Below are 15812 nucleotides of genomic sequence, written 5' to 3'. Positions count from 1 at the left end.
TAAACCACTCTTAGTTTGCAATAAGGATTCTGATATTTTACAGCTGTCGGTGTATACCTACGACAAAAGTACTTCACGGGAACCAAACTATGGATGTTCAAGGATGCAGTAAATTATGTATCTGGCAGAAAAGTGGAGACCATTAAAATTCTAAGAAGAAAGCACTGGTTTTGAAACTTTTTAAACCTGCTTATTAGGTACCTAGAAACTTTTTTTTTAAAAGAATGTATAAGCAGTGCAGCGTATGTTTAAGCTATTCTCTAATGATCTTTAACGCCCTTGGCTCACTGCAGCTTGCATTCAACAAAGTCGTGTTTATTTTAGGGTTCTTCCTCTTCTTCTGGTTAATCATTTTCTTCCTCTTGCTTTGCTTCTTCTCTCTTGATTCTTTGCCTGTCTCATCGTCATCATTCTGTGTGTCTTGTCTTGTTGAGTAAAATACTGATCTTGTACACTCATGAAAGAAAAACTGCAACTGATCTTCCGGAATTTTACCTGTACCAACCCCACTTAGTATTCTAAATTTAGGAGTTTCCAGAGTACAAAAGTAGCTGAAGTATGAGTCCTTGAAAGTTGTTTTGTACCCTATTCTAGAAATTCCATTTCCTTTGCTATCCTGTTCCTTAATGCATTCTGAGTGACATTCTTCTTCCAATGTATTCAGCACCCAATGCAGCCTATAACTTGTGGTCCATGAGAACAGAAGGATCAAAATCATCCAGGTATGACTTTATTAGATATGTTTCACTCAGCACCTCATTTGAGAAATAGTCACTGGATTCAGAGAAGTTCAACTGTGAAATTCGTAGGCTCTCCAGCATCTGAGAACTTGTGGACAAGTATTTCAGGTGCTCTAAAATAGGCTCATGGACTTTCTAAATCATATTTCTGAGAATTCTGCATTCTTCAAAACTTTCATGCCAAGATAAAGAATTCTTTCAGGGTGGCTTTTACCGTCAGACTTTTCCTCAAGTTTTCTTTTTGATTTCCTGAACAACTGCCTCCGCAATACCTGGTTTCCATTTATTTTCGTCATCTGTAAGCTCATAAGATGATTTTGTATCTCCTATCGTACAGGTTGATAGAGGCATACTTTCTCTCAGTATCATGAATTACTTTATGATGTTTAGATTTTGTTTTTGCCTAGTCTAACTGGAAGTTTCTGGGGCATTAAGTTGCTTAACGATATTAATCAAGTCCTGAAAACAGCTTACACATGCTACAAGTGAAGCAGCACATCTTTCTTGGGAAGCCTGAGGAATTTGCCTCCCCTCAACAGTTTTTTCTTCCTTCCTGTTCTCAACAGCATGGTGCCCCTGAATTGTGGAACATTCCAGTCTCCATGCCACAGAATCTGTGACAGAAAACAGTCTCCTGCGCACAGCTTAAAGGTCTTTTGCTTTCCCACCTCAGGGCCTTTATCTTCCTCTGGTGAACTACGAGGCCAAGTTGCTCAAGTGTCCTCTATCATCTCATTAAGATACACAGGCCAGGAGGGTGTGGGTGGCGAAAGATGGTGGGCAGCCCAAGGCACCGTAGTCTGTCTTTCTGGCCCCTTGAGGTGGGATCCTTCCACTGACTTTCAAGAGCTGCCTCCTCCAAATCAAAGTAAATGTTGAAAGTCTTCAACCCTCCCTTGGACACGACTGCCATCTTCCCCTCCTCCCTTCCATCCTTCACAGCACAGGCTCTGGTTGGGCCAGTAGAGCTGGTTTTATGTCACATTCATCCAACATAAAACTTCAATAGCTCTCGCTGGGAAGTGGGGGCAGAGGTGAGAGCCAACAGCGAAGGTGGCCTCAGTGGTGCTGCTGAGGTAAGGGGGCTGCTGAGCCAGGTTGGGTGTGGGGCCAGAGGGCTGCTGGGATGAGGGTGTTGCAGGACCAGGGGACTGCTGGTGTGAGTGGGCTGCAGGGCTGGGCGAGTGCTGGGTTGAGGGGACTTCGGGGCTGGGGCCTGCTAGGGAGGGTGCTGGGCTTTGGCCTAGGCGATAGCCCCCCTTGATGGGTGACCAGGATTAGGCAAGGATGGCTGAGGAACAGAGCCCCTTCCCGGAATAGAAAGTCTGGTGGCCTCAACACAGAGCAGGACCTCACTGTCAGGCTAGGACCTCACTGTCAGGCTAGGAGATTCCCTCCGTGTCACCTGGCATTGAGCTGGCATTGAAATCTGACCTAGGTCAGGGCACGTCAAACGGGAGCAGCCAGGCTCAGGGAAGGTTGGCCCCTGCTGTTCCCTCCAGGATGTTTGGTCCTGGAGGCCTCTAAGCCTAAGAGAATTTGCTGCAAAATGGTGATTGAAAGGCCATCTCTTCCTTGTCCCTCCCCCTGCCCCCCCACACTTGGCTTTTTTTGAAGATGGGCTCATTGGTCCTCTCTCTAAGCAGACCCCAGGAAGAAGGCCTGGTTTAGGAGTACCAGCATGCAATATGCCAGTGAATCCAGACAGGGAGCTTTTAACATACGATAGGTGTAGGTTCCACCAAGGGGCGGCATTTATTCCCACTATTACAAACTGCAATCAGACTTTTCCTTTGTATACCACTCTTTGGTCCTAGGTTAAGAGTAGTGTGATTTTCTGCCAAATGGCCTGGAGGTCAATGCTCAGACATTCCCAAAAATGTCTAGAAGGGCCCTTAGACATCCTGGAATCCAGCGGTTTTCCAAACTTCGGTGCACATAGAAAGCACCTAGAGGGCTTGTGGGACCACAGATTGCTGAGCCCCATCCCAGTGGTGAGGATTCTGGATCTGGGGAGACCTGAGAGTTTGCATTGCCAAGGACTTCTCGTGTGAGGTTCATGCTGCTGGTCTGGCCACTGCACTTGGAGAACCAGGGGTGTAATCCAACGTTTTCATTTCATAGATGGATCAGCTGAGGCAGAACCCCAGGTGGGTTCCAGATTTGGCATTAACGCTTACCAGGTGTTATGACTTTGCAATCTCATTTAGCTGTTCTGGGCCTGCGTTTTCTCATCTACAAAATTAGGTAAGAGCCTCGGTCATTCCTACCCTGGGTTCAGTTTGCAGGTGGCTACTATTGGGTATTTACTCAGGCTTTTAGTAACAGCCCTCTGGTTTGGTGTGGTGCTGTCACGTGGTTCTCAGGTCCGTGAGCTTCCACAACTTCCCTCTGGTTCCTGGGTCGGGTTTAGGCCCTGCCTTTCCTGTGTGGAGCACTGAGAGATGAAGATGCTATCAGGTGGAGGGTAGGACATAAAGCTTTGTTCTTTTTGCTGTGGTTTTCTCATTTTGCAGGTGCCTCTTACGTTTGCTTACATTTCTAAGAATATTGGTTTTCTTTTCTGATGTAGAAAGTTTCCCAATGTTTTCCTTTTCTGTTTCCTTCATATTCGTTGAATTTAAAAATTCTTTACCACCTGATCATAAGGCTATTCAAGGATATATTTTCTTGTTTTCCTTGTGATTTTTATGTTGTATACCCTTATCCCTCTGGAGTTATTTTGACATGTGTCATGAAGTTTGGATCCTGGGTGACTTTCCTTTTTGTAAATGGCTAAACTCTGGCATCATTTGTTGAGTAATCCCTTTCCTCTCTTTGGATGTCTGGCTGTGCATTCTTAGCACTCTAAGAATGTAGAATAGGTGGGAGTGAGATCTTTGTCCAAGCCCACTTTTTTCAGATGGGGAAGCTGAGGCCCAGAGCAGCTAACTGGATTTCCTAAGGTCATGTTAGTGAATGGAGAAGCTCTGACTTGTTTTGTGTGTGTGTGTATTTATTTTTGGCCGTGCTGAGGCTTCATTGCTGTGCTCGGGCTTTCTCTAGTTGGGGTGAGCAGTGGCTTTTCTTGCTGCAGAGCATGGGCTCTGGAGTGCAGGTTCAGTCATTGTTGCCCATGGGCTTCATTGCTCCTTGACACGTGGAACCTTTTCGGAGTAGGAATGGAACCCGTGGACCCTGCACTGGCAGGAGGATTCTTAACCACTGAGCCACCAGGAAAGTCCAGATGTCTGTGACTTCTAATCTGAGTTTGAGATATATAGGTCTGCTTGTCTGTCTAGCTCCAGGGACATTTGACAGGGGCAGGTTAACTAACTGGCCACAAAGTAATGAGCATGACCTAGGGTCTCTGAAAGGTATAGACCAGCCTTCTTCAGCCATCCCAGAGAAATCAGTAAAAAAAAAAACCCAAAAACTGCACACCTGTGTTCAAACTGCCCTGGTGGTTCAGTGGTAAAGAATCTGCCTGCAGTGCAGGAGATGTGGGCGCTGTGTACGAGATTCAGGTTCCATTCCTGGGTTGGGAAAATCCCCTGGAAGTGAAAATGGCAACCCACTCCAGCCTTCTTGCCTGGAGAATCCCATGGACGGAGGGGCCTGGTGGGCTACAGTCCATGAGGTCAGAAAGAGTTGGACACGACTGGGCACACACGCATTCAGTTACCTTTTCTGTGTTGGTGGTGGTTGTGAGAATATTTAAGATCCGCTCTTCTAGCAACTTTGAAGGATACAACATAGTATTGTTAACTATAGTCACCATACTGAATATTAGATCCCCTGAACTTGTTCATCTTATAGTTGGAAGTTTGTATCCTTTGAACAGCATCTCCTCGTTTCCTGTCCCTGCTGCCCCTGGCAACCACCATTCTACTCTCTGTTTCTGTGAGTTTGGCTCGTTTTTAGATCCCACATATAAGTGAGATCATACAGTATCTGTCTTTCTCTGACTTATTTCACTTAGCATAATGCCTTCATGGTTTATCCATGTTGCCATGACATTCAGATTTCCTCTTTTTTATGACTGAATAAAGTTTCATAAATGTATATATGTACCTACATTTACACCCAGGTTTTGTTTATCCATTCGTGCACAGGCACTTTGATTGTTTCCATGTCTTGGCTATTGTGAATAATGTTGCAGTGAACAAGGGGCTGCAGATATTTCTTTCAGGTAGTTATTAAATTCTCTTTGGCTATATGTCCAGAAGTGGGATTTCTGGGTCATATGGTTTTAGTTTTAATATTTTGGAGGAAACCTTATGCACTTTTACATAGTGCCTGTACCAAGTTACATTCCCACCAACAGTGTACAAGGGTTCCCTTTCCTTTAATATCCTTGCCAACACTTGTTTTGTCTTTTTGATAATAGTCATTTGAACAGTATTGAATGAGTTCCTATATTAACTGTTTCTCAGATAGATGGTTTGAAGAAATTTTCTCCCACTCCATAGATTGGCTTTTCATTTTGTTGTTTCCTTGGCTGTGCATGAGCTTTTTTATTTGATGTAGTCTCACTTGTCTATTTTTGCATTTGCTGCCTGTACTTTTAGCCTCATACCCCAACAGTTTTTTTTGCCAAAACCTAGGTCAAGGAGCTTATCATTGGAAAGCTATGTTTTCTTCCATGAGTTTCATGGTTTCAGGTCTTAAATTTAAGTCTTTAACCCATTTCAAGTGAATTGTTGTGAGTGCTATAAAATAGGAGTCCAATTTTATTCTTCTCATGGGGATAACTTGTTTTACCCAGTACCATTTATTGAAGAGTCTTTTCCCGCTAAATATTCTTGGCTCCCTTGTGAAATATTAGTTGACCGATTATGCATGGGCTTATTTCTGAGCTCTTGATTCTGTTCCATTGTTCCATGCTGTTTCAAATACTATACTTTGTAATATAGTTTGAGATCAGGCAGTGTGATCTCTCCAGCTTTGTTGTTCATTCTCAGGATTCTTTGGGTATTTGGAGTCTTTTGTGGTTCCACAAATATTGTAGATTGCTTTTTCTATTCTGTGAAAAGATATCATTGGAATTTTGATAGCCAATTACACATTCAGTGCAATTCCTTTGGGTAGTATGGACATTTTAACAATATTATTTTTATACAGGAAATGGGGATATCTTTCCCTTTATGTCTTCTTCAATTTCTGTCCTCAGTGTCTTATTGTTTTGGTGTATAGATCTTTTTACCTCCTTGGTTAAATGTATTTCTAAGTATTTTACTGTGTTTGCTGTATTGTAAATTAGATTATTTTCAGTATTTCTTTTTCAGATACTTTGTCCTTAGTGTATAGAAATGCAACAGATTTATGTATGTTCATAATAGGTCTTGAAAATTTACCAAATTCATTGATGAATTCTAAAATTTTTTAACGCTGTCTTTAGGTTTTCTGTATATAAGTTCATGTCATCTGCAAACAGACAATTTAATTTCGTCCTTTCTGATTTTGATGTCTTTTATTTTTCTTGCCTACTTTCTCTGAGACTTGAGTACAATCCTGAATAGGAGTGGTGAAAGTGGGCACCCTTATCTTGTTTCTGTTCTTAGAGGAAAAGCTTTCAATTTTTCTGCATTGAGGATGATGTTAGCTGTGGGCTTATTGCAGGTGGCCTTTATTATGTTGAAGTATGTGCCTTCCAACCTTATTTGCTGAGATTTTTTTTTTTTTATCATGAAAGGATGTTGAATTTTGTCGAATTCTTTTTTTTTGCCACTTGTTGAGATGATCATATGATTTTATCTTTCATTCTATTAATGTGACATTTACTGATTTGTATAATTTGAACCTTCCTTGCATCCCAGGGGTAAATCCCTCCTGATTGTGTGCTATGGAATTCAATTTGATAGTGTTTTGTTGAGAAATTTTGCATCTACCTTTATTAGGAATATTGGTTCATAATTTCTTATAATATCCTTATCTGGTTTTGGTGTCAGAGTAATGCTGGTCTCATACAATAAGTCTGGGAGTGTTCCCGCCTCTTTGAATTTTTGGTAGTTGAGAAGGATTGGCATTCATTCTTTAAATGTTTGGTAAAATTCACCAGGGAAGCCATCTTGTCTTGGAATTTTATGTGCTGGGAGTTTTTTGATTACCAATTCAGTCTCCTTATTTGTTGCTATTCTGTTCAGATTTTCAGTATCTTCATGATTCAGTCTTGGTACGTTGTATGATTCCATTAATTTATCCATTTCTTCTAGGTTATCCAATATGTTGGTATGTAATTGTTCATAGTTATCCCTTAAAATCCTTTGCATTTGTGTGTCATCATTCATAATGGTTCCATTTCATTTATAATTTTGCATCTTCTATTTTCATGACTAATTCTAACTATCAGTTTTTCAATTTTGATTGTCTTTTCAAAAAACGAACATTTAGTTTCATTGATCTTTTTTCTGTTTTCATGTTGTCTATTTCATTTATTTACAAATCTTTATTTGTATGTTTCTCTTAACTTTGAGCTTATTTTTTTTGTAGTTCCTTGTGGTATATTGTGTGTTTGAGATCTTTTTCTAAAATTAGTGTAGGCACTTATTACTATAAACTTTCTTTTTAAAAGTGCTTTTGCTGCATAAGTTATGATATGTTTCTATTTTTATTTTTTAAAATACATTTTTTTTATTTCCCTTTAATTTCTTTGACCCATTAGGTGTTGAGGACTGCACTGTTTAGTTTTCGTGTATTTGTGAATTTTCCAATCTTCTTCCTATTTTTGATTCCTAGTTTTATAACATTTCAATCCCAAAAGATGCTTGATAAAATTTCAATTTTCTTACATTTGATGAGACTTGTTTTGTCTATTTGGGATAACTATTACCATTAACACTTGTTGTTTTAACTTGCCTAGGTCCTGACTGTCTACATATGGCTTTCCCATCTTGTTTTGAATCCTCACCATTGCCTATGAGATTTCTGCTTTCAGGAAAGGGCTGTGATGCTGGATACATTGTTGCAGATTTACTTATAAACCAGTTATCCTTGGACAATGTACTTTAGAAGAGAGGATGCAAAAATGTCTTCTTGGAGTTATTAAGAGTTTATTTTCCTTGACAAATAAAAAAATGTGTCTCTAATGTAAAAGTCCCGATGATTTAGTCCAAAGATTGTGGACTGTGTGCTTCATTAAATGTCTCAGTTTTTCATTGCTACTCCATGCTTTGTAAAGGCTAGTTTCCCAATCAGTTCACTACCCCTTAAATCACCTTCCCTGTGTCCCTGGGGGACCCTAATGCCTGTGAATTGGGTAATAGTACACTTCTTGTACTAATTGTAAGTGATAGAACACTTATATGGAACACTCTTTACACATGCCCCATGTCAATCTGTTCCAGGCCTGGCAACAGTAAGCACCTCCCTATGAGACAGAACATTTCTTGTGGATTATTTACTCCTCCGGTAGGTCCATTAGTGTTTGTCATCTTGCCCCAATTTCACTGTGACCCGGTCTTCAATTGACCAGAAATTTATTGCTCGTCCTACATATCCTATTGTTGAAGCTCTTAAGACCTTGCTGAAATTAAAAATTCCACAGATGCCAAAAGCCAGATTTCCAATCAGGCAAAAAAGAAGCTTACCACAGTGAAGAATGTCTGGGGCCAGTGGAGAGCTGTCTTACCCTCTCACTCCAGCATATGGGTGGAGAACTCCATGTACCCAAACTTTTAGTGCCTTCCACTCAGGAGCGTCTGTTTCAAAGGTTTTAGCCCAAAGCAAGTCTATATGCCCTCACCCCCACCCTGGGGCATAGTGGTAAAGACTTTGCCTGCCAGTGCAGGATTTGCAAGAGATGCAGGTTCAATTCCTGAGTCCAGAATGTCCTCTGGAGAAGGAAATGGCAACCCACTCCAGTATTCTTGCCTGGGAACTCCCATGGACAGAAGAGGCTGGCGGGCTACATACAGCCCATGGGGTTGCAAAGAGTCCGACGTGACTGAGAACACACACTCACACACTTTCCTGCCCCCCTTCCTAGAGGCACACATACCTCAAAAGTTACTAGACTGGACAGCCCCCACATCCCCAGTGAACCAGTCACCCTCAACCACAGAGAAGAGGGAAGTTCAAAATGGGGAGTGGAAGAGGAGAGGAGTCAGGATGAGAGGGACGGTTAGCTATGAGGGATGGGGACAAGTAGCCCAGCAAGTTTTGTCTCCTTCCTCCCTATCTTGCCTCACAGTCTTTTGTAGCATTGCTTCAATTAAGAACTTCAGGCAAAGGAATAAAGATGTAGAACCATTTGCCATAAGAGTCAGTTGGTTAATAGGCTGGCTCTTCAAGGCACTGACCACCCTAAATTTTCACCTAGGTTCACTGGAAGTTGGTTAAAATTTCCTGTCTAAGTCCTTCTCCTTAATTCCATCCCCCAAACACATCAAATACTGTGAGCTCCCTTTGGATTCCTGTGCAGTGCCTACCTCATTTTCTTGGGCAACCCAGAAGAGTCTTAGTATAACTTTCAGTGTGTTTGCCTCTGATACTTTGGGGCTACTTTGCTTAAACAGAAATGCAGGACTAGACATAACTGTGCTTTTTCAGTTCTAAGTGTAATGGTTGAGGAAAACCAATGGGTCCTTGGTTTTCCTGATGATGGTATAATGTGATACTGAAAGGTTGTTGCTGAACGAAAATGCACCGGTATTCTTGGCCTCCGGTGGAGAAGAATTCAATCTGGAGCCAGAGACGAGGCTTGATCGCTCAGAGCTTTTGTGTGATAAAGTGTTATTAAAGTATAAAGGAGATAGAGAAAGCTTCTGACATAGGCATCAGAAGGGGGCAGAAAGAGTACCCCCCTGCTTGTCTTCAGCTGGATGTTATATAGTCACTGCTGTTAAGTCGCTTCAGTCGTGTCCGACTCTGTGCACCCCCATAGATGGCAGCCCACCAGGCTCCGCCATCCCTGGGATTCTCCAGGCAAGAACATTGGAGTGGGTTGCCATTTCCTTCTCTAATGCATGAAAGTGAAAAGTGAAAGTGAACTCACTCAGTTATGTCTGACTCTTCGCGACCCCATGGACTGCAGCCTACCATGCTCCTCCGTCCATGGGATTTTTCAGGCAGGAGTACTGGAGTGGGTGTCCATTAGCAGTCTGTTAATCAAAGAAAGGAATGTCTTAAAACTCAAAGTGGCACCAGGCCCCTCATCCATAAGATGCATTTTGGGATAATCTTGGCACCAGATGATTCATCCCAGGCCATGGAACGATTGACTTGAATCTTGCAGAAGGGCAGATTACCCTACAAATAGTTTTGTTTACATAGATTAGGGGAACAACATCTGAGTGTAACATACAGGTTTGTCAAGTAGGTTCTGAGCAATTAGGCAGAATCGACTTGAAGACAGAGTCTGGGGTAAATGCTTAGTATATTAACAAAGCTTAAGACAAGTATTTCCATAAGAAAAATGCATTGGTTAACTCAAGGTTTGAGAATAGTTAACTTCAGATGAAACCAGGTGTCATTATGGCAACACAGTATTTTAAGAGAAAACTCCTTTTAAATTTTTATAGGGAAGGAAGAAAATATTGGTAGTTTGTTTCCTCCTGCTGTTTGAGAGAAAGAAAAGTGTCTGACACTTGCAGCCTGTTTCCTCTGTTTGGAGACCCCTGGCCTTCCTGCCTGTTACCCTGTCAATACCACACAATCACGTGCTGGATTTTTGTACTTTCTCTATAAAACATCTGTATCTTTACCTTTTTGATAATGCTAGGTTCTTGACTAACTGGATTTTATTTCCTTTGTATTTTCTTCATGAAATTTCATTTAGGTGGATGCCCTTTACCCAGGTAATTCTGGTAGATTAGCAGTTATACCTTCTCTCTTCTCAGAGTGAACTTCTATTAGGTCATTCTTATTCTGAGAACTCACCATTATTAATTTTTCTCACAGTTAACACCTCTGTTTTTAAGCACAAGTTATTTTTTCATGCCCAGAGACACATTCTTTAAAGCATTCATCTTGTTTGAAACTTGTTTGATCTTTGCATATGAAAACAATTACAACAGAACCTGTTCTGTAGTCTGTCATGAGGAGGGCAATCAAATAGGATATTGACAATTCAGACCTGAAGGTTTTCAGAGAAATGAAATGTTCTTAAGAGGTGGTGCAGGGCATAAAGGGCCTCCACTTAGGTGTGCCTGAGCAAGCTGATGGCTTCCAGGTGGGTATTTGCATGGGGAAGAGGTGGTATTGAAGTTTTGTATACAAACACCTAGGAAGCAAAGAAAGTGAGCAGTGGAGGGTAGTGCAGTAGAGGGGCAAGATGGTTTGTATTTCTACTCCAGTCTGGACTAGGGACTAGATCCAAGTACTATAGCAAGATGGGCTATTAGAATGAGGCATTTTTGGAATTTCAGGCCAGTATCACTGATGAACATAGATGCAAAACTTCTCAACAAAATTCTACCAAACAGAATTCAATAACACATTAACCAGGTCATACACCATGATCAAGTTGAGTTTATTCCAGGGATGCAAGAATTCTTCAATATATGCAAACCAGTGTGATACAGCCTATTAACAAATTGAAAGAAAAAAACCATATAATAGATGCAGAAAAAGCGTTTGACAAAATTCAGGACCCACTTGTGATTAACACTCGAAAAAATGGGCATAGAAGGAAGCTACCTCAACATAGAAAAGTCCATATATGACAAGCCCACAGTAAACATTCTCAATGGGGAAAAACTGAAAGCATTCCCTCTAAGATCAGGAACAAGACAAGGGTGCTCACTCTCCTATCATGCAACATAGTTTTGAAGTCCTGGTTATGCCAATCAGAGAAGAAAAAGAAATAAAAGTAATCTGGATGGGAAAAGAAGAAGTAAAGCCTCACTGATTGCAGATGACATGATACTACACACATAGAACCCTAAAGATAGTATCAGAAAATTACTAGAAATAATCAGTGAATTTTGCAAAGTCACGGGATACAAAATCACTTACATTCCTATATACTAACAATGAGAAATCAGAGAAATTAAGGAATCATTTCCATTCACCATCGCAACAAAAAGCATAAAATATCTAGGAATAAATCTACATAAGGAGACAAAAGAACTGTATAACAGAAAATTTTAAGACACTGATGAAAGAAAGCAAAGATGACATGAACAGATGGAGAGATATTCCAGGTTCCTGGGTTGGAGGAATCAATATTGTGAAAATGACTATGGTACAAAATGCAATCTACAGATTGAATGCAATCCCTATAACAATACCAATGGCTTTTTCAACAGAACTCGAATTTTTTCACAATTCATATGAAGACACAAAAGACCCCAAATAGCCAAAGCAGTCTTGAAAAAGAAGCATGGAGCTGGAGGAATCAGCCGTCCTGACTTCAGATTATACAACAAAGCTACAGTCATGAGAACAGTATGGTACTGGCACAAAAACATAGATACAGACAAATGGAACAAAATAGAGAGCCCAGAAATAACCCCGCACTTATGGGTACCTTCTTTTTGACAAAGGAGGCAAGAATATACAATGGAGCAAAGATAGTCTCTTCAATAAGTGGTGCTGGGAAAACTGGATAGTTACATGTAAAAGAATAGAATTAGAGCATTTCCTAACACCATACACAAAGGTAAACTGAAAGTGGATTAAAGACCTAAATGTAAGACCAGCAATTATAAAACTCTTAGAGGAAAACATAGGTAGAACAATGGATGACAGAAATCAAAGCAGGGTCCTACAGCAATGGAAATAAAAACAAAGGTAAACAACTGGAAACTAATTAAACTTAAAACTTTTTGCACAGCAAAGAAAACTATAACCAAGGTGAAAAGTCAACCCTCAGAATGGGAGACGATAATAGCAAATGAAACAACTGACAAAGGAGCAATTTCCAAATATACAAGTAGCTCATACAATTCAATACCAGAAAAACAAATAATCCAATTAAAAAGTGGGGAAAAGACCTAAACAGGCATTTCTTCAAAGAAGACATATACATAGCTAACAAACACATGAAAAGATGCTCAACATCACTCATTATTTGGCTCACTCACTGAGTCGTGTTCGATTGCTTGCAACCCCGTGGACTGCAGCATGCCAGGCTTCCCTGTCCAGCACCAATTCCCAGCACTTGCTCACATTCACGCTCATCAAGTTGGTGATGCCATCCAACCATCTCATCGTCTGTTGTCCCCTTCTCCTCAGCGTCTTTTCTAAGGAGTCAGTTCTTTGCATCAGGTAGCCAAAGTATTGGAGCTTCAGCTTCAGCCTCAGCCCTTCCGATGAGTATTCAGGACTTACTTGCTTTGGGATTGATTGATTGGATCTCCTTGCAGTTCAAGGGCTCTCAATGAGAGTTCTCCAGCACCACAGTTCAAAAGCATCAATTCTTCAGTGCTCAGCTTATTCTTCTTCTTTTTTTAAATTTTATTTTATTTTTAAACTTTACAATATTGTATTGGTTCTGCCATATATGGAAATGAATCCGCCACAGGCATACACGTGTTCCCCATCCTGAACCCTCGTCCCCCCTCCCTCCCCATACCATCCCTCTGGGTCGTCGCAGATCACCAGCCCCAAGCATCCAGTATTGTGCATCGAACCTGGACTGGTGACTCATTTCATATATGATATTATACATATTTCAATGCCATTCTCCCAAATCACCTCACCCTCTCCCTCTCCCACAGAGTCCAAAAGACTGTTCTATACATCAGTGTATCTTTTGCTGTCTCATATACAGGGTTATTGTTACCATATTTCTAAATTCCATATATATGCGTTAGTATACTGTATTGGTGTTTTTCTTTCTGGCTTACTTCACTCTGTATAATAGGCTCCAGTTTCTTCCAATCATTAGAACTGATTCAAATGTATTCTTTTTAATGGCTGAGTAATACTCCATTGTGTATATGTACCACTGCTTTCTTATCCATTCATCTGCTGATGGACATCTAGGTTGCTTCCATGTTCTGGCTATTATAAACAGTGCTGTGATGAACATTGGGGTACACGTGTCTCTTTCAATTCTGGTTTCCTCAGTGTGTATGCCCAGCAGTGGGATTGCTGGGTCATAAGGCAGTTCTATTTCCAGTTTTTAAGGAATCTCCACACTGTTCTCCGTAGTGGCTGTACTAGTTTGCATTCCCACCAACAGTGTAAGAGGGTTCCCTTTTCTCCACACCCTCTCCAGCATTTATTGCTTGTAGACTTTTGGATCACAGCCATTCTGACTGGCGTGAAATGGTACCTCATAGTGGTTTTGATTTGCATTTCTCTAATAATGAGTGATGTTGAGCATCTTTTCATGTGTTTGTTAGCCATCTGTATGTCTTCTTTGGGGAAATGTCTATTTAGTTTTTTGGACCATTTTTTGATTGGGTCATTTATTTTTCTGGAATTGAGCTGTAGGTGATGCTTGTATATTTTTGAGATTAGGTGTTTGTCAGTTGCTTCATTTGCTATTATTTTCTCCATTCTGAAGGCTGCCTTTTCACCTTGCTTATAGTTTCCTTTGTTGTGCAGAAGCTTTTAAGTTTAATTAGGTCCCATTTCATTATTTTTGCTTTTATTTCCAATATTCTGGGAGGTGGGTCATAGAGGATCCTGCTGTGATTTATGTCAGAGGGTATTTTGTCTATGTTCTCCTCTAGGAGTTTTATAGTTTCTGGTCTTACATTTAGATCTTTAATCCATTTTGAGTTTATTTTTGTGTATGGTGTTAGAAAGTGTTCTAGTTTCTTTCTTTTACAAGTGGTTGACCAGTTTTCCCAGCACCACTTGTTAAAGAGATTGTCTTTAATCCATTGTATATTCTTGCCTCCTTTGTCAAAGATAAGGTGTCCATATGTGCATGGATTTATCTCTGGGCTTTCTGTTTTGTTCCATTGATCTATATTCCTGTCTTTGTGCCAGTACCATACTGTCTTGATGTCTGTGGCTTTGTAGTAGAGCCTGAAGTCAGGCAGGTTGATTCCTCTAGTTCCATTCTTCTTTCTCAAGATAGCTTTGGCTATTCGAGGTTTTTTGTATTTCCATACAAATTGTGAAATTATTTGTTCTAGTTCTGTGAAGAATACCATTGGTAGCTTGATAGGGATTGCATTGAATCTATAAATTGCTTTGGGTAGTATACTCATTTTCACTATATTGATTCTTCCAATCCATGAACATGGTATATTTCTCTATCTATCAGTGTCCTCTTTGATTTCTTTCACCAGTGTTTTATAGTTTTATATATATAGGTCTTTAGTTTCTTTAGGTAGATATATTCCTAAGTATTTTATTCTTTCCGTTGCAATGGTGAATGGAACTGTTTCCTTAATTTCTCTTTCTGTTTTCTCATTTTTAGTGTATAGGAATGCAAGGGATTTCTGTGTGTTGATTTTATATCCTGCAACTTTACTATAATCATTGATTAGTTCCAGTAATTTTCTGGTGGAGTCTTTAGGGTTTTCTATGTAGAGGATCATGTCATCTGCAAACAGTGAGAGTTTTACTTCTTCTTTTCCAATTTGGATTCCTTTTATTTCTTTTTCTGCTCTGATTGCTGTGGCCAAAACTTCCAAAACTATGTTGAATAGTAATGGTGAAAGTGGGCACCCTTGTCTTGTTCTTGACTTTAGAGGAAATGCTTTCAATTTTTCACCATTGAGGGTAATGTTTGCTGTGGGTTTGTCATATATAGCTTTTATTATGTTGAGGTATGTTCCTTCTATTCCTGCTTTCTGGAGAGTTTTTATCATAAATGGATGTTGAATTTTGTCAAAGGCTTTCTCTGCATCTACTGAGATAATCATATGGTTTTTATTTTTCAATTTGTGAATGTGGTGTATTACATTCATTGATTTGCGGATATTGAAGAATCCTTGCATCCCTGGGATAAAGCCCACTTGGTCATGGTGTATGATCTTTTTACTGTGTCGTTGGATTCTGATTGCTAGAATTTTGTTAAGGATTTTTGCATCTATGTTCATCAGTGACATTGGCCTGTAGTTTTCTTTTTTTGTGGGATCTTTGTCAGGTTTTGGTATTAGCGTGATGGTGGCCTCATAGAATGAGTTTGGAAGTTTACCTTCCTCTGCAATTTTCTGGAAGAGTTTGAGTAGGATAGGTGTTAGC

General features: G+C 40.2%; 1 protein-coding gene across 6 annotated transcripts in view; it reads left to right on the top strand.

Annotated features, from left to right (window-relative positions):
- The window catches only part of LOC147341495 (uncharacterized), a 786153-nt gene that overhangs the window by 68322 nt on the left and 702019 nt on the right, over positions 1-15812 (top strand). For 3 of the 6 annotated variants that reach the window (XR_015158808.1, XR_015158805.1, XR_015158811.1), the window contains exons 3-4: positions 44-197; positions 7582-7835. The gene's annotated coding sequence lies outside the window, so the exon portion shown is untranslated. Of the gene's footprint in view, positions 1-25; positions 198-1452; positions 1817-2864; positions 2988-7581; positions 7836-15812 lie in introns of those variants that run through there. The other 3 variants (XR_015158800.1, XR_015158817.1, XM_086387346.1) reach the window with 3 other exon arrangements.

Source organism: Bos grunniens, chromosome X (genome assembly GCF_055505025.1).
Source record: "Bos grunniens cultivar Pamir isolate PY7600 chromosome X, Bosgru_T2T1.0, whole genome shotgun sequence".
Taxonomy (NCBI): Eukaryota; Metazoa; Chordata; class Mammalia; order Artiodactyla; family Bovidae; genus Bos; species Bos grunniens.
Note: the sequence above shows the minus strand (reverse complement) of the source record. Positions and strands in the feature narration are given on the sequence as shown.